Raw genomic sequence first — 26037 nt, forward strand, 5'->3', positions numbered from 1 at the left:
CCATACTGGACCAATCAATATGAGGGTTGTGCTTAGTAAGCCATGGTAGGCCCAGGACTACCTGGTGTGAGGACTGAGGAAGGACAAAAAATTCTAGAGTCTCTTGATGTAAGGCACCGACGAGAACTGTCACTGGATCGGTTTGAAGGGTGATTTGCCCGCTGCTGATGCGACTCCCATCTACTGCAGTGAGAGCCAACGGATGGGCCAAAGGTTGCACCGTCAAAGAATGTTGAAGAACGAAAGAGGAAGAAAGGAAGTTCCCGGCTGCTCCGGAATCTAGTAGAGCCTGGACCTTGATTTTTCCCTGAGGGCACACAAGAGTAACAGGAATGGTAGGCACAGTTGAAGAGGGAGATGAAAGCAGAACTCCTAACCTGGCCTCCCTCGGGGAGGTTAGGAGCGGTCGTTTCCCGGACGCAGTGGGCAGGAAGACAACAGATGAGCGGAAGAACCGCAGTACATGCAAAGATTCTCACGACGTCTACGGGATTTTTCTTCAAAGGAAAGCCGAGAGCGGTTGATCTGCATGGGTTCGTCTGGTGGTGTGGTTGTGGAGGACCCAGGTCTAGGAACAGGAACAGCGTTGGTGGTGAGACGAGGGCGGAGACGTTTGGAGCGACTTCTCTCTAGTTGACGCTCCTGCATCCGTAGATCTACTTTGTTGCACAAGGAGATGAGTTCAGCCAAAGTAGCAGGAGAGTCATGGGTAGTTAATTCGTCCTTGATACGACCTGCCAGCCCATTCCAGAAGGCGGAGACGAGAGCCTCTTCGTTCCACTTTAGTTCCGAAGCCAGAGTCTGGAACTGCACAGCATATTGTCCCACTGAGCGACTACCCTGGCGAATTCTCAGGATCTCAGTAGCGGCAGACGACACTCTGCCAGGTTCGTCGAAGATGTGACGGAAAGAGGTAATAAAAGCTTCATAGTCATCGAGCAGGGAATCAGCACGTTCCCAGAGAGGGGACACCCAGTCCAAAGCTGACCCTGCTAGGAGAGACACAATATAAGCCACCTTTGCCTTGGAAGTAGGAAAGTGAGAAGACTGTAAGGTGAAATGCACATCACATTGGTTCAGAAACCCACGGCATCCTTTCGGAGAACCATCATATTTGCTGGGGGTTGGTAATTGCATGTGATGAGGAACTATTGGTCCAGGTGTAGGAACAGGGACTGGAACCTCTGGAGCTGGAGCCACAGAAACTGAGGGAGCCGCCGGGGGCGAAGCCAAGACCTGAAGGAATTGAGCCACTTGACGTTGGGTAGCCTCCACTTGCTCCAGACGAGCCATGATGCTGTGAAGTGCGTCCGCCATGGAAGCCTGTTCTTCACCCGACTCCATCGGGTCAGTACAAACTGTCACAACTGAAGGGCTGGATGAAGTCGTGTGGTGTGTAGCAACCGGAGACGGACCAGAGGAGGAAGGATTAAATCGTGCAGGTTTAATAATAGAATTCATAAATAGAACAATACACGCTTGAATACTTTGTCAAGTGGCAGTTTAGCAGTAATAAGAATTGAGCCGGCACGGCACTTTGTAAAGAAGAAAAAGTTCATTTAAACAATGACAGTTCGAGCACTGCGGACTGCAGGCTGGGGTCTTGGGAAATGAAGAAATCCGGAAAGAGAATGTACTTGATGGTAATGAGGGATCCTTGAAGACTGAAAGAAGATGGATGATGACAGAAGAATGGGAAGTTGCTTGGAAGCAGACGACTTGAAGAACTTAGGCCAGGAAGCTCAGGGATGCAGGCAGAGACCAGACTGTGGAGAGATCTGGCAGCGATGGGGTTAAGCTGAATCGAGACCAACACAGAGCACTGAAGCAAGGCACCAAGTCAGGAGAGGTGAGTCAGAGAGCCGGAGTCAGCTGGGAGCTGTGAACGCCTCTGGAGACTCTTTGTACTGACACTGAACAGGCCTAGGCAGATCCCCTATATCCCTAGAGGGCGGCTGCCATTGGCTGTCAGGTCAGTATGGGCGGAAACCTCAGACAAGGACCAATCTGCTATTTGCCCTTAATCAAGATGGCGGCACGGCCTCCCGGCGCCCCTACAGCACATACCACTACACTTGCTGGCGTCCCACGCTGCCTGCTGCCCACCAGACTGCCGCTGCCTGCTGCCGCTGACCTGGAGACCACTACACGCTAGCCGACGGCGGGCGCGAACGGGTGAGTAGTAAGCCCGCCGCGCACCGCCGCGGCTGCGTGTGACAGACACATTACGCATCCTCCCGACCTTTTCATACCCCCACTATCCACGTCGCTGTGGAGTTGACTTTATAAAGTGAGGTGAGCACAGCTCGCCACGACCCCAAATCATGGCTAGTGGATGCGGAATACATGTGAAGTAATCTGCGTCCGCTCGCCATGCTTCGGGCTCATTTTAAGCCACACTTTATAATATCAACTCCATGCCGACGTGAATAGTGAGGGTATGAGAATGTCGGGAGGACGCATAATGTGTCCCTCGCGGGGGCTTCGGGCTGACATGGATAGTGGGGGTTTGAAATGGAGGCATTTGCCAGAATTTGACATGGAGCACTGGCAAATGCGTCCTTTTTTTGTGCACAAGTCGCATGTGTGCCACACCCCATACCCCTGTGTCCACAGCCGCAGTGTCTGGGACGCATGTGCGTACATCCACAGCCGCAGAATGTGTGGGACGCTCGTGCATATGAGACACTCGCGCATTCTATATCTAGGAAAAACAAGCTACTATCCTGTACCTGTGAAGGTGATCCAACCAGCCATACCACAGCAGAACTTCACGGAGGCAGCGCTAGCCGCACAACATCACCGGCAATTAGCCGCCTCGCGTGCTCCCCAGCCAGCAGCACAAATCCTGTGCATACATCAACGGCACTTAGCCGCCTCAAGATGATTTAAGCTCCGCTTCTCCGGCTTCATTTGAGCGTGCATCCCGCCACCATCCTCCCCTGGGCTTACCGCTGACTGTGCTTCCCCAGCTGAAGTGCGGCTCACCTCTACCCTGAGCCGCCGGCCATCAGCTGTGTACAGTCCAACTACACTGCACAGAGATTACCAGGGTTGACTGCAGGACGGCGCATTACCCTCCAAACTACTCCGTGCCACCGCAGATCGAACGGTGTTTGCACCCCACACTGCGGGGTCACCTTACCGGCGTGCTGCCGAGGAGAGTAGTCATTTCCATCCGAGGGGCTCCCTAATTCCATCAATCGGGACTGCCAGCATTAAGCACCTACCTACTACTAATTTGGTGAGCATAAAATATATGTGACTGCCTAACAATTGCCTAAAAATCTTATATATATCTGACTGGCCAGTCCTGAATAAACCGGACTTATATATATGATTTCTCCTATATATATATTCTTTTGCTGCAACAAGTACCTGCAGAATACTGCCAGCTCCAAGTCACTTTTCATTCACTGAGCTCATAATTATATTCTGCTGTGAAGTTATCCAAACTAAAATAGCTGTTTTGGGATCACAACTTTTATTACATTTATATGCTATATTTTATATTCATTACTGTATTTATTTGTTGTAAATTTATGTGTTTTTCCTAGATATAAAATTTATATATAAAAAAGCTACAGTGTGTCCTGCATTCATCTTTATACAGTCACCTAGTGTACAATTATCTATATACAGCAGCGCAATTCACTCCTACCCCCCCTTTCCATTTTTTCTGTCTCTGTGTGCCTGACGGGCTCACGGGAGTGTATGCTGCAGCTGAAGGATTTCTATATGCAAACTCTTTTTTGATCTATCTGGACTACTAATTATTGTAATTGCCGAGCGCCAGGTAGTGTGTATATAGGTGCCTCCTCTAGGGCTACTCTATTTCACACAACACCCCCTATTTTTGACACTCGCGCATTCAACTAACATGGAGCGCCTCTCTGCCGGCATCCACCAGGGATAGGGATCTGGCGGTTCCCGGCGCTGTATGTGTAGCGCGTCCTACGATGCTGTTCCAGCATCTGCCAGTGCACCCAAACATGTGGATACCAGCAGCTTTACTTATTACTTTACACTATGCTGACTACGCTTGCTACACTGCCTTACTACGACTACGCTGGCTGACGCGGACTACGTAGCTCTGACTACGCAGACTACGTAGCGCGCAGCAGCGCCGTGATAATACACAAGTACCGAAATTCTTATTATTGTGTCTAAAACATACTTGTCTAACCTCCTGGAACAGCTGGGAGGTATCACTACCTGCCACGCGGAAAAGTGGACTAATCTGCATCCCCTGCTTAAATCAAATCATGTCATCTAAGCTCTGCTCTGCTTACAATGGTGGTAATGTAGGTATTATAGAGTGGGGACCATAATGATGTAATCGCATCTCTACGACCCTGGACCTCCCCTTATTGCACAGGGAGCACCATAAAGTAGACAAGTATGGTCTAAAACCCGAATAAATAATAAATGGACCCCTAAATGTTAAGAAAGATGCTTGATAATTACTGTAGGAGAAATGCTCCTAGACATGTCTGCATGTAATATGATGGCAGAACAGCAATCATTCTCTTCTAGTTAGAGAACTTTTCTGGTTAACAGGCTTTCATGTTCTGTGTCCATTCATCCCAAATGTACTAAGCCTTGGAGAGTTATAAAGTGGAGAGAAACTACAAACCAATCAGCTCCTGTCATTTTTTTAACTAAGTTTGTAACATTGCAGTGAGGACCTGATTGGCTGGTACTTTAACACTCTCCAAGGCTTAGTATGTCTCCCCATTAGAGTGTATTAATCAGCTCATGTAAAGTCTTGCAGACATGCGCAGTGGCGGATTCAGGGGGGGGCACCCGGGCACGTGCCCCTCCTGTCATTTCATGCCCCGTGTCTCTAGCCCCCCGGGAACCAGAGATATCGCCTGGCAAAGCTGTAACGTTTTTTCCCCATAGGATAATATGTGACCCGTCAATTCCGACCCCCACCCGGTTCCGACGGCTGCCAGTTCCCCCCCTGGCATCACAGAAGCTTGTGGTTGATCTCATTCAATTCCAAATCGCTGGGCCTTCAATATGATATCAGACTGGTCCATATCGGTCAATCGGTTCCAGAGATATTACGTGTAAACTAATTTTTTTATTTTTGAAATGTAATTTAATGGCTGTTCATGTTCGTTGAGGGCAGATTACTCTGGAACCAAACGTTCCAGTTTCACTGGACCAAAATCATTCAAAGCACACTAAATAGTTCTTCAATATGATACTGGTCTCATGTAAATGGGTCAGTTGGTTCCGAAGAAATAGCCGGTTAAATAAGATAACTGGTTAAAGGGGGGGAGGTGTGGTTTTCTCTCCCCATCACACCAGAAAATGCAGGGACTAGGCTGGTGTAAAAGGGGCCAACATTTTCTGGTGTGAAAGGGGTATTATTTCAAATAGCCGGGACCGGCAGTGCTCTGAATACAGCCAGGCTCTGCCACTGTCAGTGGCTATCACTTCTGCCTGGTGGCGGCTGTCCCCCATTTACCGCGAGCATGTATTTCCCTTGGCAATGAGCATGTAATCCCACATGGCAATGAGCATGGAACCTCTGGCAATGAGCATGGAACCCTTGGCAATGAGTATGTAGATAAGCAGCACTTATGAAGCATAATTTTTAAGGCATTATGGTGTTTGACATGAAACATAATGGACATAATGGCGTGTAACTTAACGTGTAATGGACATTATGGTGTAAATGTTTAATGCGCGCCTTTGGTGGACAATGTTCCTGTTTATGAAACGTATTGTGAATTTTGGCTTAATCTGTGTGGCATTATGTGAATTCTGGCTCAATCCGTGTGGCATTATGTGAATTCTGGCTCAATCTGTATGGCATTATGTGAATTTTGGCTCAATCCATGTGGCATTATGTGAATTTTGGCTCAATCTGTGTGGCATTATGTGAATTCTGGCTCAATCCGTGTGGCATTATGTGAATTCTGGCTCAATCCGTGTGGCATTATGTGAATTTTGGCTCAATCCGTGTGGCATTATGTGAATTTTGTCACAATCCGTGTGGCATTATGTGAATTTTGGCTCAATATATGTGGCATTATGTGAATTTTGTCTCAATACGTGTGGCATTATGTGAATTTTGTCTCAATCCATGTGGCATTATGTGAATTATGTCACAATCCGTGTGGCATTATGTGAATTTTGGCTCAATATATGTGGCATTATGTGAATTTTGTCTCAATACGTGTGGCATTATGTGAATTTTGTCTCAATCCATGTGGCATTATGTGAATTTTGACATAATCCACATGGCATTATGTTTATTTTGGCTCAATCCATTTGGCATTATGTGAATTTTGGCTCAATCCGTGTGTTATTATGTAAATTTTGGCTCAATCCGTGTGGCATTATGTGAATTTTGACACAATCCATGTGGCACTATTTGAATTTTGGCTCAATCCATGTGGCATTATGTGAATTTTGGCTCAATCCGTGTGTCTTGATGTAAATTTTGACACAATCCATGTGGCATTATTTCATACCTCCCAACATTACCTTCTCCAGGAGGGACACATTGCTCTGTTTCTGGACTTCCCTCATAATGTTTGATTGCCATCACCTGTGTCACACAGGTTAATTGATAAGAAAGGCACTCCAACACAGGTGATTGCAATCATAAATTAATGGAGAAGTCCAGAAAAAGAGCAATGTGTCCCTCCTGGAGAGGGTCATGTTGCAAGGTATGTTATTTGAATTTTGGCTCAATCCGTGTGGCATTATGTGAATTTTTGGCTCATTCCATTTGGCATCATGTGTAAGGGGCAAGTATAATGGGGTCTAGTATTTTGTTGCATAATGTGTAGAAGTTGTATATGGTGTTGTACACTACACTCAAGGACACGCCCCCTGTTGAGTGGCCACACCCCATTTTCCGGAGCGCGCCTTCGTCGCGCGCACAACTACATCCTTCACTTCTGTCATCATGGTGGGCCTGCGTACTTTAAATGCCAGGGCCTATTTTTAATCCCATTCCCACCCTCTCTCTGCCGCTCTCTTAGCATGTACACTGGCACCACTAACACCGCCCCTCCCCTACCTAAACCCTCTTTTATCATGGTGCCCCCCCTGTCATTTTATCCTGGATCCGCCCCTGGACATGCATAACAACCAGTAATTAGAGATGAGCAAACATTTGTGTGTAGAGAGGGAGGGTCATCTCCTACATGACCTAATGTTCTCCGTCCTGGCTCCACTAATCTTTCTCTTTCCTATATGTGTCTGTCTCTCTATTCCAGCCTAGCTTTCATCTATTCCTCCATTTAGCCACTCGCTTCTCTAAACGTGCTCAATACACCGCAATTTGCAACTGATTTAAACAGATTTTGGCAGATCCGGCCGAGAAATTGGGAGAAATCATCCTAAATCGCAAGTGTATGACACCCGATCAGATCCGATGCGCGATCCCGTGCGGATCGGAGGTCAGACGGGCTGTACATAAGATAAATCTTATGTGTAGCCATCAGCGGCGCATCCGATACTGTGCGGTGGGGTTCGGCATGCGGGCGGTGGGATGAATTGAAAAATCCTATTCAAAAGACTCCCTGGGCTTACATGTGATAAAATGCATGCAATTTATCACATGTAAAAAAAAATGGCACATTAAGTGGCAAATCTTAGTGAGCACCGCCAATGAGCTCAGGGGAACTCGGGCCGTCTTGTCCTTGAGACAATGTATGGGGGCATTAACACGGTTTCTTCTTTTCTCTCACTTACGTACCCCAGTCTTCTCCCCCTGCCACAGCCACTGTCTCTAACTACCTCGCCCCCAACCCTGACTAGATCTTTTCATCATCAATGCAATCTACACTTATTCGATATCAACCTTTGTCTACTCTGTATTCACTCTTTTATAAAAAATATAGATATTTCTACATTTTCACCGTGAAATGATGTTATGCAGATCTGTCAGTGATATATAAAATACCACAGGCTGTAATGTTATTGTAGTTACGGACAAGAATTGGTTATGCTGCTATGTTTTATTCATTCTTCATTCCCTGTTATATGATCTGCAGTGACCTGCCACCTGTCTTATATATCAGTGCTCCCCTTATTAGGAGGTATGTATTGTGCTGCCCCTAACACCTTATTTGGCATTTGAAACATAAGTAATCCTGCGTAAGGAGCCATCCGTTACTGAGACACAGATACAATGTTCTGCAGATACTTGGCTGGCTGGTCAGCTAGAGACATGATGTGTCGGATTCTGCTAAATGTTCTGTGAATCATACAGTTGAAGTCAATGGATTTGTTTAGAAATCTTGTCCTTGAAGAGTCCTAGAACCCTGGGTGATGTAATACCGCTCCGGAACGTTGGTGTTTACTTCCTTTAAAATGAATTAGATGAAAATAGGCAAAGTGGTTCCATTTTATATTAACCATTTCAGTGCTCCAGATGATTGTTTTTTGTTTTCTTCAAGATTAACCATCACAAGTTTTCGACGAACAGTAAAAAAGGTACAAATACAAAAGCAAGTGTGTTTTAATTGTATTGAGTACAAGATGTACTGGGGGGAAATTTACTGAGTATATTCTACTTCACATGTGATGTTGTTATGGGCAACCAATCAGAATCTACTTCTTATTTATTTAGCACCCTCTAGAATAGGGGTGGGCAACAAGCGGCCCTCCAGATGTTGATGAACTACACATCCCAGCATACCTTGCCTTAGTTTTGCTATTTGGCTAAGGTGAAACTGGTGCAAGGTACACTGGGATGTGTAGTTCATTAACATCTGGAGGGCCGCTTGTTGCCCATCCCTGCTCTAGAAGATAGTAGACAGTGTCTGATTGGTTGCCCATAGCAACATCACATGTGAAGTAGAATACACAGTAGAATTTCCCCCACTGTATGTTGCACATTACAGGGTGCATGTTGTGTGTGCTTCACAGTACCAGAATGGCCATATCCAAGATGGACCCCATGTGTTGGTCATGATACTTAATCTCTTAAACTGGGTTACACACACATTGAGACAGTACAGCCTAGAGACATGGTTATGTGATGTAACAATACATGGCATTGCTGTGAATGTCATATGATCTGCTGTACCGCAGTGCAATGTATCATTACATGCTCCCTGTAACTACACCACATCGACCATGGAATCATCCTATTGCATACCCTCCAACATGACCCATTCCATTAGGTACAAAATGCTCTGTTCCTGGACTTCCCTGCTCCAACCATGTATTCGAAACATGTTTACTCATCTAAAAGACTCTGCTACATTACTCAGGAAATTCCAAACGATTAATCCGGTACCAGAAAATCTAACGCTGGCAACGGCGGATGTTGCCAGTTTATATACGTGTATTCCACACACAGCAGGAATGAGGCAGTACAACAACTCATCATCAATAACAAAGATTACAACGGCCTAGATGTGCAATTTTTTCTGAAATTGCTAAAATTTACATTACAACATAATTATTTATGATCAATTGATCCCTGAAGATATCCCAAGCTGCCCGAAACATGTTGGATTTTTGAGTAACATTTGATTCACTGCTTTTCACTAAATCCGTGAGTGCCGCCTCATTCTCTTATATATATATATTTATACATAATACACACATCTGAAGGTTTCATACATCAGGTGCTCAGAACATTCCAAGGAAGATTTGGACAATTACACACCAAAAGGAGAAGACTGAATTTCAAGAAGTATCAGTTGGGCCCGACCCAAGGATTGCAATTCTTGGGAGTGGTTTTGGACACTCACCTACATCAGTTGTTTCTACTGGAGACCAAGGCCAAGGACATATGACTCTTGGTCTTATCGCTTCTTCATTCCCCAAACCCATCAGTCTGGAGGTGCCTGAAGCTGTTGGGCAATATGGGAGCCATGTTTGAACACTGCAGTATGCGAGATTTCACTTGAGGACGTTCCAATGGAACATTCTCACCAGTTGGTCAGGGGATCCGAAGACTCTGAAAAGCTTGTCCTGACTCAGGAAACGAGAGAATCCTTAGCCTGGTGGATGGATTTGGAAACACTCCAGCTAGGTCGTTCTCTGCAAACCTGGGATTGGTTTGTGGTCACGACCGATGCAAGTTTCAGGGGATGGGGAGCAGTGGTTCTACATCTTAGACTGCAGGGACCGGGGTCAAGCACAGAATCGATAAATCGATAAACATCTTGGAACTCCGTGCGGTGTGGAGAGCTCTTCAGCAAGCGAGGATCTCTTGACTGGAGTACCAATAAAGATACAGTCAGAAAAAAGTCATACTGACATCATGGATAACTAAACATGTTCCAACGATCATGGATATGGAGGGCCTATTACTGAAATATATGTCGTATGATAGATACAACTCCTGATATTTGATCACTATCATCTGGTTTTTCTGAGGAGATGGGAACGGTTTATAAAATTGAGTCCAACTGAACTACAATCATGAATTTATAGTGCTCTGGATTTAAAGATTTAATTAATTAGACGGCTAAACACTAAACACTAAAGTTTATTTATAACCAATGTCCCACTAAATTGGAGTGACCCTGTTTCTACTACCATGAAGTATATAAAAATATAGTGTGGTGGGTGACCAGAACTGTAGAAATCAGACATAAAGATATGACATATCACACTAATTAGCATTTGTGAACTTTGAGATATATATATTATGCCTATATTATGCCTCATATTAAGATTCTCTCATAAGATAGAAGACTTAACAATGTTACATCTTGTACCCCATAATGCCTACATGTGTTTATTTCAAATATTCATATCAACAATGTTAATCTTTACGTAAGGACCCCTAAGATAATTATATTAACTAGATTGTGTTGTATACATATTCAAAATATGCACCCCATCAATTGAAGGGGACTACTAATGATTGTTACCTACAATGTTGTATTCTGTGCTTTTCATAACCCTGTTTCATGTAACACAGTGAATTGTATAATGAACATTGAAAACCCAATAAATATATTCTCAAAAAAGAAAAAATAGATAGTCAGACAATGCCACGGCTGTGGCATATCTCAACCAGCACCCACAGCAAGTTGGCGATGTGGGAGGTGTCTCAGATTTTCAGTGGGCGGAATCTCATGTTCCAGCCTTGTCGGCTGTTTTCATTCCGGGAATCCAGAATGTGGAGGCAGACTTCCTCAGCAGATCGGACTTCCTGGAAGCGGAATGGGCGTTGAACCCGGAGGTGTTTCAAGGCATTATGGCTCTCTGGGGGCTCCCAGAGGTGGACTTGATGGCATCCAGACACAAATGTCAGGTGGCCAAATTTTGTTCACTGACCAGGGATCCGAGAGCGTGGGCTGTAGATGCCATAATGATCCCTTGGAACTTCGAGCTGGCTTATGTTTTCCCTCCCTTCCCCAAGATTGCTCGGGTCCTCAAGAGAGAGGGCACAGAAGTTGAGTGTCATTGGTGGTACCAGATTAGCCCAGGAGGTCCTGGTATTCAGATATACTGAGGTTGTCAGTGGCGTCACCTTGGCGTCTTTCTCTTTGTCCAGACCTGCTCCGGCAAGGTCCCTTCTTCATCAAGACCTAGCTCGTCTAAGTTTGATGGTCTGGCTTTTTAGACCTCGTTATTAAAGTAAAAGGGTTTCTCGGAGGCAGTTATTTGGACTATGTTGAGGGCTTGAAAACCTGTGTCTGCAGCTAACTATCATAGAGTCTGGAAGATTTATATCAAGTGGTGTGAAAAGCAGCTTTCTGCTTTATCTATTTTGTTTCAGAAGAGAGTGGCTCTTTTACCAGAGGTTCAGACCTTCCTTTGATACGCATTAAACCCCCCGTATTTACAGACATGGGACTTGTCATTGGTGCTGGCAGTAGTACAGAAGTTGCCCTTTGAACCGCTTAAGTCGGTTGACCTAAAGTTTCTTTTGTGGAAACGTGTTTTCTTTTTGGCTATTGCTTCGGCCAGATGAGTGTCTGAGTTGGGGGCTTTGTCTTGCAAGTCACCTTTTCTCGTTTTTATGAAGATAGGGCCATCCTTCATATGGTACCTTTTTTTTCCAAAAGGTCTGTCAAACTTCAATTTAAACCAGGAGATTGAGCTCCCGGTGATTAAGAAGAAGAAATAGGGACAAACTTAAAAAACTGGATGTGGTGTGTGCACTGCATGTTTATGTGGACAGAGTGACGGAGTTTTGTAAGACTGACTACTGGTACTGTATAATGTATATAAGAGAGCATGGTCAGCTTATAACCAGACTATTGCTAGATGGCTGCGGTAGGCTATTGCCTTTGCTTACACCAAAGTTGGCAGGACTGTTCCGCCTAGGGTAAATGCCCATACCACCAGGTTAGTTGCTTCTTCTTGGGCTGTGCATCACAGGGCTTCAGTGGAGCAGTTATGCATGGCTGCAACTTGGTCCACTGTTTACACTTTCACCAAATTCTACAGGTTTCATGAGGGCGCTTCATTTGGGCGAGCAGTGCTACGAGCTGCGGACCTGAGCGTACCCTCCCAAAGGATCGGCTCTTGAAAGTCCCATGGTTGAGATGTGTCACCAGGATGGACAATAGAGAAAAGGGGATTTTTGTAAGAACTTACCCTTAGAATTCCTTTCTCTGAGCCTTTCCTTTCCTGGATGTGACCCTTAAAATAGAGGGTGACATGATAGCGACTTCAAATTTTACTAAAGAAGTGGGCTCAAATGCCTATCTTCACTACAGCAGCACCCACCCCCCTTGGAAAACAAGAATCCCAAAGGGGCAACTTCTGAGATTGTATAGGAATTGCACGAATTTTGATACATTTCAAAATCAAGCAAAGGATGTGATGCAGTCCTTTGCACAAAGAGGGTATTTTAAATATGTTATTGATACAGCTTATCAAGAGGTAATCAAGTTAGATAGAAGAACCCTATTTGACAGCCAACAACAACAACAAAGTGAGGGGCATTTGTGATATAGGTGTATTACATGACAACAGCAGTCTTGCACATCTGAAAGTTACTTTTAATGCTATTTATTCTGTGGTGGTAAAACAGAGGAACAGATGTTGGCAAGTTTTGGCACCATCTCAGTCATTGCCTGAGGTAGAAGGAGCAAGCTGATGAAACAACACTTTGAGATGACTGGACATGTGTGCCTCAGTATTGTTATTCTCTATTTAATACCTTGCAATGATGTTGAAAACCTTGTATATATCCATGAAATTCTTCTATAAGTCAAAGGATTAATTATTTCCTGCACGTGGGGCTACCAGAAACAAGGAGTCATTGATGAGCCTGAGGTGGCTTGGAGCATTGCATATGTCTGATAAGCTTGACCTGAAATAATTATTCTTTTTCCCTAGCACCATGGCCGATGGAAGCATTGTACTCAGCCCTGTACAGCTCTACAGATCTCTACTCCTTAAAACAAATGTTGGCTGTTGGTCTTCTTCTGCAGACGGCAGCCCGGAACAGCGCTGTTTATCCAGTCTGACTTGTATATAAACGAGGCTACATCTGTTCTGGCTGTGTCTGTGAATCTGGTTGGCCCTGTCCAAACTGACATCTGCTACGCTACATTAACAGAGCTGAAACATTCCTTGAAAGCTGTGGCCACCTGCAAGGCAAAGCCCTCCTAGTATCATACAGTACATTATCCACTGTCTCCTGGCACACTCCAAGGGTTAGAGAGCTGCTCTGCCTTCATGATGCTTTGTTTTAGAATGTTTAGGAGGCCTTCTTGTGTTGATCCTGCTGATATAGATATATTCATAATATAATATATAATATTTTATAAAAAAAAAAACTTAATCAGGTAATAACTGTACAGTATCTACTTCTATGATAAAGCATGCCATTTTCTCTGTACATTTACTGTAGTTGCTGTAATTAGTCATGAATATCAGGGTCATCCATTGGGCCTGATTCAGTACTGCTTGCTAAGCAGAGGTAGTTCGCCAGCCGAACACCTGTCCTAACCACGCCGCCGCTCAATTCTCAAATGCGAACGATGGGATGTACATGAACACATCCCCTTGCAAGCGGTCGAAGTGGAGAGAAATCATTTGATGATCACCGACAATCAATTATTTCTCTCCCCATCGGAAATAAAAGTCAGTCTAAACTGACTTTTATTTCCGTCGGAGTCCTCTGAAGAGGGGGCGGGTGTTGACGTCATGTGACATCAGCTGCCGGTCCTCGTCAGGCATCGGCCCGCCTGTTTTCCCTTGGGAAAGCCCATAAAATGCTGAGTGTTCCTCTACTCCAGCCCGGTGTCCGCCCTCCTCTGGAGAAAATGGCTTGGCGAATGTGAACCTCACCAAAGCCGTTCGCTCCAGGGGTCTGCACATGCGCAAATATGCGCATGTGCAGACCCCTCACCATTGGAAAGGGGATGAATTTGTCCCCGTCCGATTGTTACTGAATCACCCCCATTGTAACTGATCACAAGGTGGCAATTAGAAATGTGGGAAAGTTTGGGTTTTCAGACATTTTCAGATTAGTCTAGCACTTTCTAGCACCTAATTATTTTTTACTAATGTAACTTTTTAACACTCTTATTATGACCTCTCACCTCTTAGCACATAGCTGCTGCTTTTTACTAATGTGACACTAATAAAGAGGCATACACACTGGGCGATTTCAAACTGTTTTCTTGGCAATCTGCTAGACTAGATTGCTTCAAAATTAAGCGCAATCACTCCGTGTGTATACCCCCGAGCGATGGTGATGTGTGGTCTCACGGTTTTAGTCATTATGGTTTCATTAATTTTGCGAACAAATTTGCTCTGTGAACAGGTCTGAATTAGACCGTGTTCCCTGACTTACAATGTAACATATATGTTCAACCTTTAGTTTCTCTTTCACGTGGAAACATATTCTGTTATTAATTGCTATTAGCACCAATTCGCATGAAGACGGAACTGTGCTCAACACTTACCCTATGTAAAGCAGTTTGTCAGCCCTAGAATACCTATTTTATCCGAATTACAGGTGGGTGAACGCTAAGCCAGCTAAATAAGATAAATTAACATTTTACTTGTACTCAGCGTAAACAGAATGAACAGAAGAGCATTATTTGCCTGTAAAACATCCTAATGGAAGTACAGCAAGGAAGCACAACATAAAACAGAGAATAGAAAACACAGTGGTGACCCCTCCCCTTTTATGTGAGGGGGGTTGTGCACTCTTCAGTCTGAGCAGTGATTTGGCCCAGGGTCCCTTTAGCACCTGCCAGGTGTATTACACATGCACAATGCATCTTGAAGGGCCCACATCTGTCACATGAATACAAATGCAAGCTTATCGGTCTAGCACAGACTTCAACTTCCCAATATACCAACTATAGTTATACAGATATATGTAGTAACTAGGGCCACTGAGAGTTCAACAGGCCCAAGTACTGGGGTGGATCATGGGCAAATACAGGAGGCAGGGTCCTGCCCCTATTCACCCTTAACTTCCCCTTCCACTGAATCCCCAAGGTGACAGAACCTATCCATATGTTTGATGTCATAGCTGACTTCTTTATACAGTATGTGTGCAATTACATCAGCCCTGGACCTAGTGAAAGTGGAGGAACTTATGGGTTGTGGGCACATGAGCAAAAAAAATATTTAGGACCCCTCTTCCCCCCAACCCAAGTTCACAATTACTCATTGCTGGCTTGGACTGCAGTGGTCCCCTTATTTGTCAGGGGCCCCACTGCAATGCACATGCTGCACCAATGGTAGTTTTGCCTCTGCTTGGTGCAAATGATCTGCCTGAAAACAGGTGTAACTCTGCATTGTGGTAAGCACCACAATACCACCGGCACACTCACAATTGCTTATATTGTAGATGCAAATCATGGCTTCTCCATCTAAAAAGCTTATTTGTGTTCAACTCTGCCTCAGTTTGTGAATTCGATACTCTCGTGTTATTTTTAAAGATTTTAATTTAATTAATTTGTTGTAGATTATTTCAAAATGATTAGGAAGCCTGTATTTGAAGGGCAATTTAGAAAAGTTGTTCCTAAAATAAATTACTGTTTGACTAATTTGTCTGGGTCCTTAAAAGTAAGTGTTGGTATTTTACATTGATTTTGAGGTAAAATGAAAATAGTTTTATGTCATTTATCTTCATTTTAGTTGATTAATCTTATATTAGACCTGCCAATTGCACATAGAACAAGCTGACATTCTCTAAGCTGATAGAATGGACACGGATTGCTGGCACCCTTAAATCCTCAGCATAAATAATTTTTTATATGATTGCAAAGAGAAAAAAAAGGGAAGCTCCCCTGGACTGATACAATACACATGGCGGTACTATTGGAATTATACTGCACACATGGCGGAACCCCTGGAATTATATGGCACACATGGCGACACCCCTGAAATTAAATGGCACACATGGCGGCACCCCTGGACTGATACGGCACACTTAACAACACCCGTGCAGTCAAAAATAAAACAAAATAACTTTTTTCATTTAATAAAAAAAGGACAGCTATTTCGGACCTATACGGCACATGTGGTGGCACCCCTGGACAGAAAAGGCACACATGGCGGCACGCCTGGAATTATACAGCACCCCTGGACTAATGGGGCACATATGGCAGCACCCCTGGACTGATATGGCACACAGGGCAGCCCTGCAGTAGAAATAATAAATAAAAATCTTTAAAAAAAAACGCTAAGTTGTCCCATTGTAGTGGTCCCCCACAGCAGTCCCCATATAGTCCCCCTTAGTAGTGCGCCACAGCCTCCTTAGTAGTACCTCTTGAGTAGTGCCCCCATAATAGCACTCTCTTTGTACTGCCCCTTTAGTAGTTGTCCCCATAGTAGCAGCCCCCATAGTAGGCCCCTCTCAGCGGACATCATGGACACGACCGTGCTGTCTGAAATCAACTGTGGGAATGAAGATGGCGCCGATCACCAGGACTTGTATAGAGTCCGGATCTCATAAGATTCCGACAGCGGAAAGATGACGTTTGGCCTTGTTCTGGATCCAGAAAAGTGGCGTGCAGGATTGAACTGCTCAGATGCTGCCTCGGAACAGGCAGGGTGGTGCGATTATAAAACATCTCTCAGTTTCTGCTTCTCACACCCTATTGCATTTGGCCCCAGGTCTGAATGGTACTCTTTACCTAGAAGGGCGCCCGTCGTGGTGATCGCGGGTACATTTATGTCTGGCCGCGACGCGATGCCCGCGATTTCCCATTGAAACCCATGTTAAACATGGAAATCGCGTCGGTCGCGTCGCGGCCGGCCATAAATGTACCCGCGATGCCCGCGACGCGATGCACCCGATTTCCCATAGGAATCAATGTTAAATGGCCCGACCGACGCGATTTTACTGTTAAATACCTCAATGGACCCGATGTGGGCATAGGAAACAATGTTAAATGGGCCACAGAGGCCAAATAGGCAACCTTGACTGGGAAATGGCCCCCCCAATTGTTACCGCCACCCCACGATCAACGTCAACCCGAAGCGTGGCGAGCGCAGCGAGCCCGCGAGGGGCGGCGGTACGCGTCCTCCGACCTTTTCATGCCCTACTATCCACGTCGGCGTGGAGTTGAGAATAGAATAGTGTGGCGAGCGCAGCGAGCCACCGAGCCCGAAGCGTGGCGAGCGCAGCGAGCCCCGCGAGGGGACGCGGATACCTTCACAGGTAAACGCGTCCCCTCGCGGGCTTCACAGGTGTCCGTGGCCACGCGGACACCTGTGAAGTCCGCGAAGGGACGCGTTTACCTGTGAAGGTATCCGCGTCCCCTCGCGGGGCTCGCTGCGCTCGCTACGCTTCGGGCTCGGTGGCTCGCTGCGCTCGCCACACTATTCTATTCTCAACTCCACGCCGACGTGGATAGTAGGGCATGAAAAGGTCGGAGGACGCGTACCGCCGCCCCTCGCGGGCTCGCTGCGCTCGCCACGCTTCGGGTTGGCGTGGATCGTGGGGTGGCGTTAAAAATTTGGGGGGACATTTAAGGGTTAATTGTGCCTATTTGGGCTCTGTAGCCCATTTAACATTGATTCCTATGGCCAAATCGCGGGCATTGAGGCATTTTACATGAAAATTGCGGTCAATCAGCCTTTTTAACATTGTTCCCTATGGGAAAATCGCGGTCATCGCGGGCAGCAGATTTTTATGTACCCGCGATTTACCCGCGATGCCCGCGATTTTTTACCCCCGACGCCCGCGATTCCAATCGCTGGCGCCCTTCTAGGTAAAGAGTACCGTCTGAATTACCACCTTATTACCTGTAAGTGGTGCTTTTTCTGATGATATTCAATGGCACTGAGAGGTTTTGTCCAGAAACAGGAAGTTCTTCAGTGTCTGTGCCGTTTGACAAAGCACAGAACCTATTAAATGTTATTAACTTTTTATATATTGAAACGTGACAGTAAATATATTGCTAGCCCAGAATCCTGGTTTCTTAATAAACTGACAAATCTGAATCTTCTTATCTGACTCACAGTGCATGACACACTGCAAAGTATAAACAGCCAAAGAACAGTTCACCATAACAAAATGTTACTTGACTGACCGGGATTACCTATTATGTACAATACACAGTATGTTCTAGACACCAGGTTCACTGTGAAATGCCAAAGTGTCCTTAATTGGAAGCTTGGCAGAAAGGTCTGTGCCAGAAATATGTTTATACAGATATTTATCACCTTGATTAACTGCTAACATTCAAGTTCTATTTAATATAAATGTCCTAATCAATGATGTATAACCTGCACGTCCTCTGTAATACTTGCAGACAGCACATCACATTGGTGTCCATATCAGGGTTGCTGACTTTCAACAGGAGTTCGGGGGGGGGGGGACGACGAGCTTGAACGTGATCTCATTAAGCATTAGGGGGTAAAATGACGCAATTATGACTCTTTAGCCCCGCTTCCTCATCGGAGATAAGCATATCAGGTTATTTAAACGGTGGGGGGGGGGGGGGGGGGCGCGATCAGTAGGGGGGGGGGGAGCGGGGGTTTGCCCACCTGTCCGGGGGGGGGGCCCGCGGTTCATTCACAGATACATTTGCAAAACACGGAACATAGAAGAGTATTTTCCATCAGAGCTTCCACTAATCTGTGACATATATGGGTTGGAAGTAGTCAGCGCTGACATCACAGACACAACCAGAAACCCCCATGCTTCTGCCCAGAAACTCTAATTAATGATCCATGCTGAATTAGGCCCAAAGAGCGGAGATAGTCCATGACCTGATCACTGCTCTACTAAATTGCACAGCCTCATGATCAGGTATACGCTGCCCCGTCAGAGTGAAATCCCACCCTGTGCAAGCCTGCAAATTGCTTAGTACGACTTGCGAAAATTAGCTGCAAATCTATTCAGAAAACGCTAAACATCGAATGATTTTCCCCGTGTCTTTAGCTCGGGACATACTCAGTGCTTGCAATAGAAACAGTCAGATCAGGACCGGAGCTGACATCACAAACCTTCCCTTCAAACTCTTTGGCAAGCCTGCATTATAACTGACACCAGCAGAAAATGTTCCTTTTCTTTCCCTAAACCCCAGCTTACTGTCAATCACCATGTGTACGGGCAGCGATAAAAAAGTAGCAGGATTTGATCGCAGGTACTACAGGCAGTACGCATGGGCACTCTATTGATAATTGCCCGATCTGTGAATTTGCAGCAGTGTGATCAGGTATGAATAACCCTCTATGTGCAGTCTCCCTCTGAGCAGTGACTCTGAGCACTAGTTGGTGCGCAGGTCTCCAGTAAAATGGCGCAATGTTCATTTTTCCAGCAATTTATCCTACTGCACAAGTGCAAAACACTGGCAAAATGGCCACCATGCCATTTCCATGAAGACCTGTGAACCACCTGGTGCTCAGAGTTATTGTCACTCACTATTACTGCTGCAGAAGTGCTAAATATTGAAAAATGCCAAAGCTTTAATTATGAAAAATGCCTTCTAGTTTTGTCACTGTGGGGCCATGCTCTTTGGGTGGGACAGCAGGACAGTCCCAAAAACGCAGGACTATTGTGAAAAAATCAGGACAGTTGGGAGGCATGTAATATCCTCTTCTCACTGTCAGGCTAGTAGGAGATATGTAAATTTAAAAATCTACTTAAGTGAAACAAGAATACTTAATTTTTTTTAAGTGGTTCATTTAGTCATGGCATAGTTTCCTTGTGTATGTAGAGGTTTTGTATAAAAAATATTATTATAGTCAAACCAACATTTACTGTTCACTGATTAAAGCCGATGGAACAGTTTAATCTGTAATAGGTTGATTTGATATAACTGGAATGTGCTCTCATGCTTTGAAAGTACTCTCCGCTTCCCTGCTCAAGTTCAAGATTAACGATAGAAAATAGTGTTAGACATATGATGTGCCCTCTGACTAAGCACCTGGGATTCTCCCCCGCCTGCTTTGGGCTGACAGTGGTATAGATCAGACACTACTATAAAAGGAAGGACTGCTTATGTTCCAGGCCCCAACCTGTGACGCAGAAACAAACACTTTATCTTCACAAGTTTTATGCACCATAATTAGAATACTAACCGTTTCAAATAATAATTCTGTGCTATATGTGATAGAATTTGCTGGCACGTTAGGAACAGATATTTCTAACCGTCATTGTTGGCCAGCTGCCTGGGGAGAGACGTTGGACCACTTTAAACTATGTTTATCTCTCCGGGAGAGAAGAAATGTTTGGTCATCTGAATTTGGAATCAAACACTCAAACAACTGTAGGTTGATAAAACAAAGAATTACTTTTAACACAAGATGCTGTTACTAACTGTGTTTTATTTTCAGAGATTCCTGCTTCTAAAGATCTGTTCCATAGTCTCTAGGAAAATGAACAAAGAAAAACTTCCTAGTTTCTTTTGGCTATCCTGTGATATGTTAAATCCTCCCATTCTTCCATCTTGGTATTTTCTTCTCCTAGGCATTAATGAAATTGTATCACATTGTTGTGTAATGAAAATTTTTCCTGACATGACAGGTGTCATGTGTTCTTGAAACACCCCCACTATCCACGTCAGCCCAAAGCGTGGCGAGCACACGCAGTACGCGTCCTCATGACCTGTTCATACCCCCACTATCTACGTCGGCGTGGAGTTCATTTTATAAAGTGTGACGAGTGCAGCGAGCCACCGAACCCGAAGCATGGCGAGCGCAGTGAGCCCCACGAGGGGACGCGTAAAACGTGGCGAGCATCCACGGATTACTTGAAGTGTATTCCACGTCCCCTCGCGGGGCTCGCTGTGCTCGCCACGCTTTGGGCTCGGTGTCGCTCTGCGCTCACCACACTTTATAAAATCAACTCCATGCCGACGTGGATAGGGGGGGGATGAAAAGGTCTGGAGGACGCGTACCTCCGCCCCTCACGGGGCTCGCTGCGCTCGTCATGCTTCGAGCTGGTGTGGATAGTGGGGGTTTGAAATGGAAGTATTTGCCAGTATGCACTGGCAAATGCATTCTTTATTGTGCATGAGACGCACTTGCGCCCGCACCACCCCCTTTGTGCACGAGACGCACGTGCTACTGAACCCCTCTAACCCTGACCTTCTCCCTGAAGTGGACACAGGCAGGGTTGCCATACCCTGCTGCACTAATTACTGAGACGCACAAGCGTATGAGACGCTTGTGCATCTCAGGCAGATGAAGCACCTCTCCACGCCAGGGACAGAGCTGCAGCTCGCCGGGTCAGTATGGTGACTACGCTGCCTGGCGAGGACACTATGCTAACTACACTAGGGTGCCATTTTGCTACGCTGACAGCATACCAAATATAATAATAAAAATAATAATATAGAATTCAAAACATGCTTCTGATGTTGGCAAAATACACCTAAAATAACTGATATCCCTGAAGGTGGTGGTGTGGCAGGAACTGTCTGGGAAAGGTGTTCTTCATACAGAACTCACTGCTTTGTAACCAAACAAACCACCAATATAGCCCCTGCAGATTGACTGGAGAAGTCAGGTCCCTTATTCTTGATGGTCCTAAAACCAACAGTGCTATTTTTGAGCAGGAACCAGCACGAACTCAGTTCCTGAACCTCTAATTAAAAAAGACATCATCAGGTACTAAAATTCTGTTCTGTGCCAAAATGTACATTCCATATGATAAGTTTTATTTTAAAGTCACCTGTGAGTGCCTTTGTTTCTAAATACAATCTCTCTCCCCCCCCCCTCTCTCTCTCTCTCTCTCTCCCTCTCTCTCTCTCCCTTCCTGCAGAATTCTGATTGTTCATCTTGTTATCTTTGTCCAACAACCATCTAAGAGAGGCTGTTCGTTCAGAGAGTTGAGAAATAAACTTTCCTAAGTAAGTAATCATTCCTAGGAATTTTCTGACATCATCTTTGTTGTTAGGACGTTCCATGTTTACTATGACTGATATTTTCCTTGGGTCTGGTTTTACACCTTGATCCGAGACCACGTCACCCATAAAGGTAAGTGTATTCACGCCAAATTCACATTGTCCTTGTTTAGCTTTAGATTTTTTTTTTCAAGTAGCTTTGTTTAGCTTTAGATTTACTTTCTTGACAAGTTCCATTACTTGTCTCAATCTAGAATCATGCTCATCCTTTGTAGATCCCCAGACAATAATGTCATCCATCATTGTTTCAACACCTGGAATATGTTCAAAAGTCGAAGAAATCTGTATCGACCTTCTGGTGCATTAAATGTACAAAGCTTTGAGCTGGCCTCATCTAGCTTCATTTGCCAGAATCCTGAAGATGCGTCCAATTTACTGAACCATTTTGCTCCCACAAATTGTGATATGATTTTATCTCTAGTTGGTAGTTTGAAATGTTCTCGTTTAATAGCTTTGTTTAAATCTATGGAGTAATGGAGTTGTCCATTTTTCTTTTCAACAATTACTAAGGAGATTACCCAGTCAGTAGGCTCATCAACTTTCTGTATCACACCCAAGGGAGTAACTACCATGGGTGCAGGGGGTGCAGCTGCTATGGGGCCCATAGCTGAGAGGGGCCCACTTTGCCTGTCAAAGTATCATGTGCTGTATACATTATTCAGCATTAGGTGATGAATAGGGGCCCTTACAAACTTTTGCTATGGGGCCCACATGTATCTAGTTACACCACTGATCACACTCAAGGCTTCCATGCAATTTAACTCTTTTTTTCAGGTTTTCTCACAGCGCAAATGGCATTTTTCTACAGGGGTGTATCACAGATGAGACGTGCGTGTCTATATTTATTTTATGCTCTCCAGGCAAGCAACCTAGACCTTCAAACAAGTCTCTGTATGCTGTAAACATCGATTTGCAGTCATCTTCTACTTGTGATGTCACTGTAAAAACTTTCTTTAGCAAGCTTAGTTTCTCACAGAAACTTAATCCTAGAATCGGTTGCACATTTTTATCCACAATCAGTAAAGATGTGTCACTAAGCATGTACCTTTCACAGGGATTTCCTCCCCAGTGTACCCTGTAACTTTCACTATGGCTGGATGCATTTTAGGTTTTACTCTAAAAGTCTTATAGTTTTGAAACAATATTAAATTCACCTGCGCGCCAGTATCAAGCTTAAAGGGAATGACAATCTTGTTCAAGGGAATGACAATCTTGTTAAAGGGACAATCCATTCTTTCTTATCTGCACTGCAAAGTTCAATGCAATCCACAAAGAACTCCTCTGTTTGTTTAACAGCATGCACTTTGGTTGTTTCACTTTTCATTTTACAGCATTTGGCAAAGTGATTAAGTCTACCACATTTCATGAAGGTTTTACCATAAGCAGGGCACATTTTAGTATTGTGAGCATTTCCACATCTACTACAAATTTCCTTATTAGACTGTGGCTTAGATTGCTTCATTCTTGAAAATGGAGGTTTGCTTGGCTCTGTTTTCTGCACTACATGTACTGCACCATCAGCTTCCTTGTGTAACTTTTTGGCTTGAAATCTAGTTATTTCTGCAGATCTGCACATAGTCACTGCCTTGTCTAGTGTTATGGGCCCCACACACAGCACAATTTTCAGGCATTTTCTGAGCGATTTTACTAAATCACTCAGAAAATGCCTGAAAATGCATGTAAATCGCTGTGTGTATAGCCCACACAGCGATTTGCATGCGCGCCCCCGCCGTTCTGAATCTGCACAAGATTCAGAACAGACCTGCCCGTCAATCAAGAGCAGTCGCTCAGAAGCTCCTGCTCATATGTGGCCTCGGATGTGAGCAGGGCCTTCTGAGCGACGCTGGACGCCGCCCTGATGTCCCACAACGCCGCCCCCCTTGCCACGCCGGACGCCGCCCCCCCCCCTGCTCGCCGCACGAAAGCACAGTACCCGCCGCCCCACCGCCTCCCCCTGCTCCCTCCCCCCTCCCCCTGCTCGCCGCACGAAGACGGAGCAGGGGGAAAAAGACACTCACCCACTCCACAAATCTGCTGCCTACCCGCAGCAACTCCCGGTCTCCCTGTCACCTGTCCTCCTCTGGCGGTACTTCAAGCTGCCTGCCCGCTCACACGTCCCCCTGCTGCTGCAGCTCCACTGCCACCAATGATAAGGCACCCCTATTTATTTATATATATATATATATATATATATATATAACCACTGCCACAATACAAGCCTTCCATATATATATATATATATATATATATATATATTTATATAACCACTGCCACCAATACAAGCCTTCCCTATATATATATATATATATATATATATATATATATATATATATATATATACAGTGGTCGAAGTGGGGCGGTATACGGGGGTATGGCATACCCCCACTTTAATCTGAAGATAAAAAAAAAAAAGTTTTTTTTCCCCCTCAGGATGCTCTCTGATCACTCAGCAGCACATATTGTGCTTTTGTAATACCCCTGTACAACGGGGCAGTCTGGCAGGTGACGTTGATGGACAGGGGGGTGTCCGAAGGTGCGCACTATATTCACTCTTTACTTTTCCATACCCCCACTTCAAAATTTCCATACCCCCACTTCAAAATTTCCACTTCGACCACTGTATATATATATATGAGCACTGCCACCAATACAAGCCTTCTATATATATATATATATATATATATATAACCACTGCCACCAATATAGATAGATAGATATAATGGAGATGATCCGGCTCTCCCTGTGTGGTGCCCGCTCCAAGTGAATGTGCACTGGGCCACCAGCGCACATTGATTTGCGCCAATACTGCATTTTATAGGGGAAGCGGTCATCTATTAGAATTAACTTAGGTCTACAGTCATTAGGTCGACCCCACTAGGTCGACTGGCAGGAAGGTCGACCTGACTTAAGGTCGACATGGGCCAAGGTCGACATGACTTAAGGTCGAATTTGCATGAAGGTCGACATGAGGAAGGTCGACTGGTCATAAGGTCGACATGGGGTTTTTCACTGTTTTTTGAGCCGACATGTGCCGACAGGCGATGCGAGGGTCCGATTCTCATTGCCAACTGTGTCCATGTCGACATTCGGATAAAAAAACAGTGAAAACCCATGTCGACCTTATGACCAGTCGACCTTCCTCATGTCGACCTTTATGCAAATTCGACCTTAAGTCCTGTCGACCTTAAATCAGGTCGACCTTCCTGCCAGTCGACCTAATGGGGTAATGGGGTCGACCTAATGACTGTAGACCTAAGTTCATTCTGACAGATGTACCGATTCCATGTGTGTGTATGTGTATATATATATATATATATATATATATATATATATAATGACAAAGAAGGTGACACTCCCCCAGGCTTTAGTTCAACCCCTTTATTTAAATTTTGAATACTTTTTTTATTCCCCTGAAGTTTCTGTGAGAGATTTGAAATCTGTCATGCTGAATCTGCCATTATGAATCTCTGGCACAAATCTGTGTGTGTGTGGCTCATTATCTGAAAATTCCGTTTTTAGGGAAATCTCTCGTGCTGAATCTCCCGTTATGAATCTCTGGCACAAATCTCTGCGTATGTAGGCCCCTTTAGGTCTTGCTCTCTCAGCAGTCTCTTTCTGAGTCCATTATCAGGTATTCCACAGACAATACGATCTCTAATCAGAGAATCATTAAATCACCAAACTCACAGGTTTTACTGAGTGATTGCAGATCTGTAACATACTGATCAAATCCATCTCCAGACTTCTGATCACATGT

Source organism: Crinia signifera, chromosome 2, assembly GCF_055691185.1.
Source record: "Crinia signifera chromosome 2, ASM5569118v1, whole genome shotgun sequence".
Taxonomy (NCBI): Eukaryota; Metazoa; Chordata; class Amphibia; order Anura; family Myobatrachidae; genus Crinia; species Crinia signifera.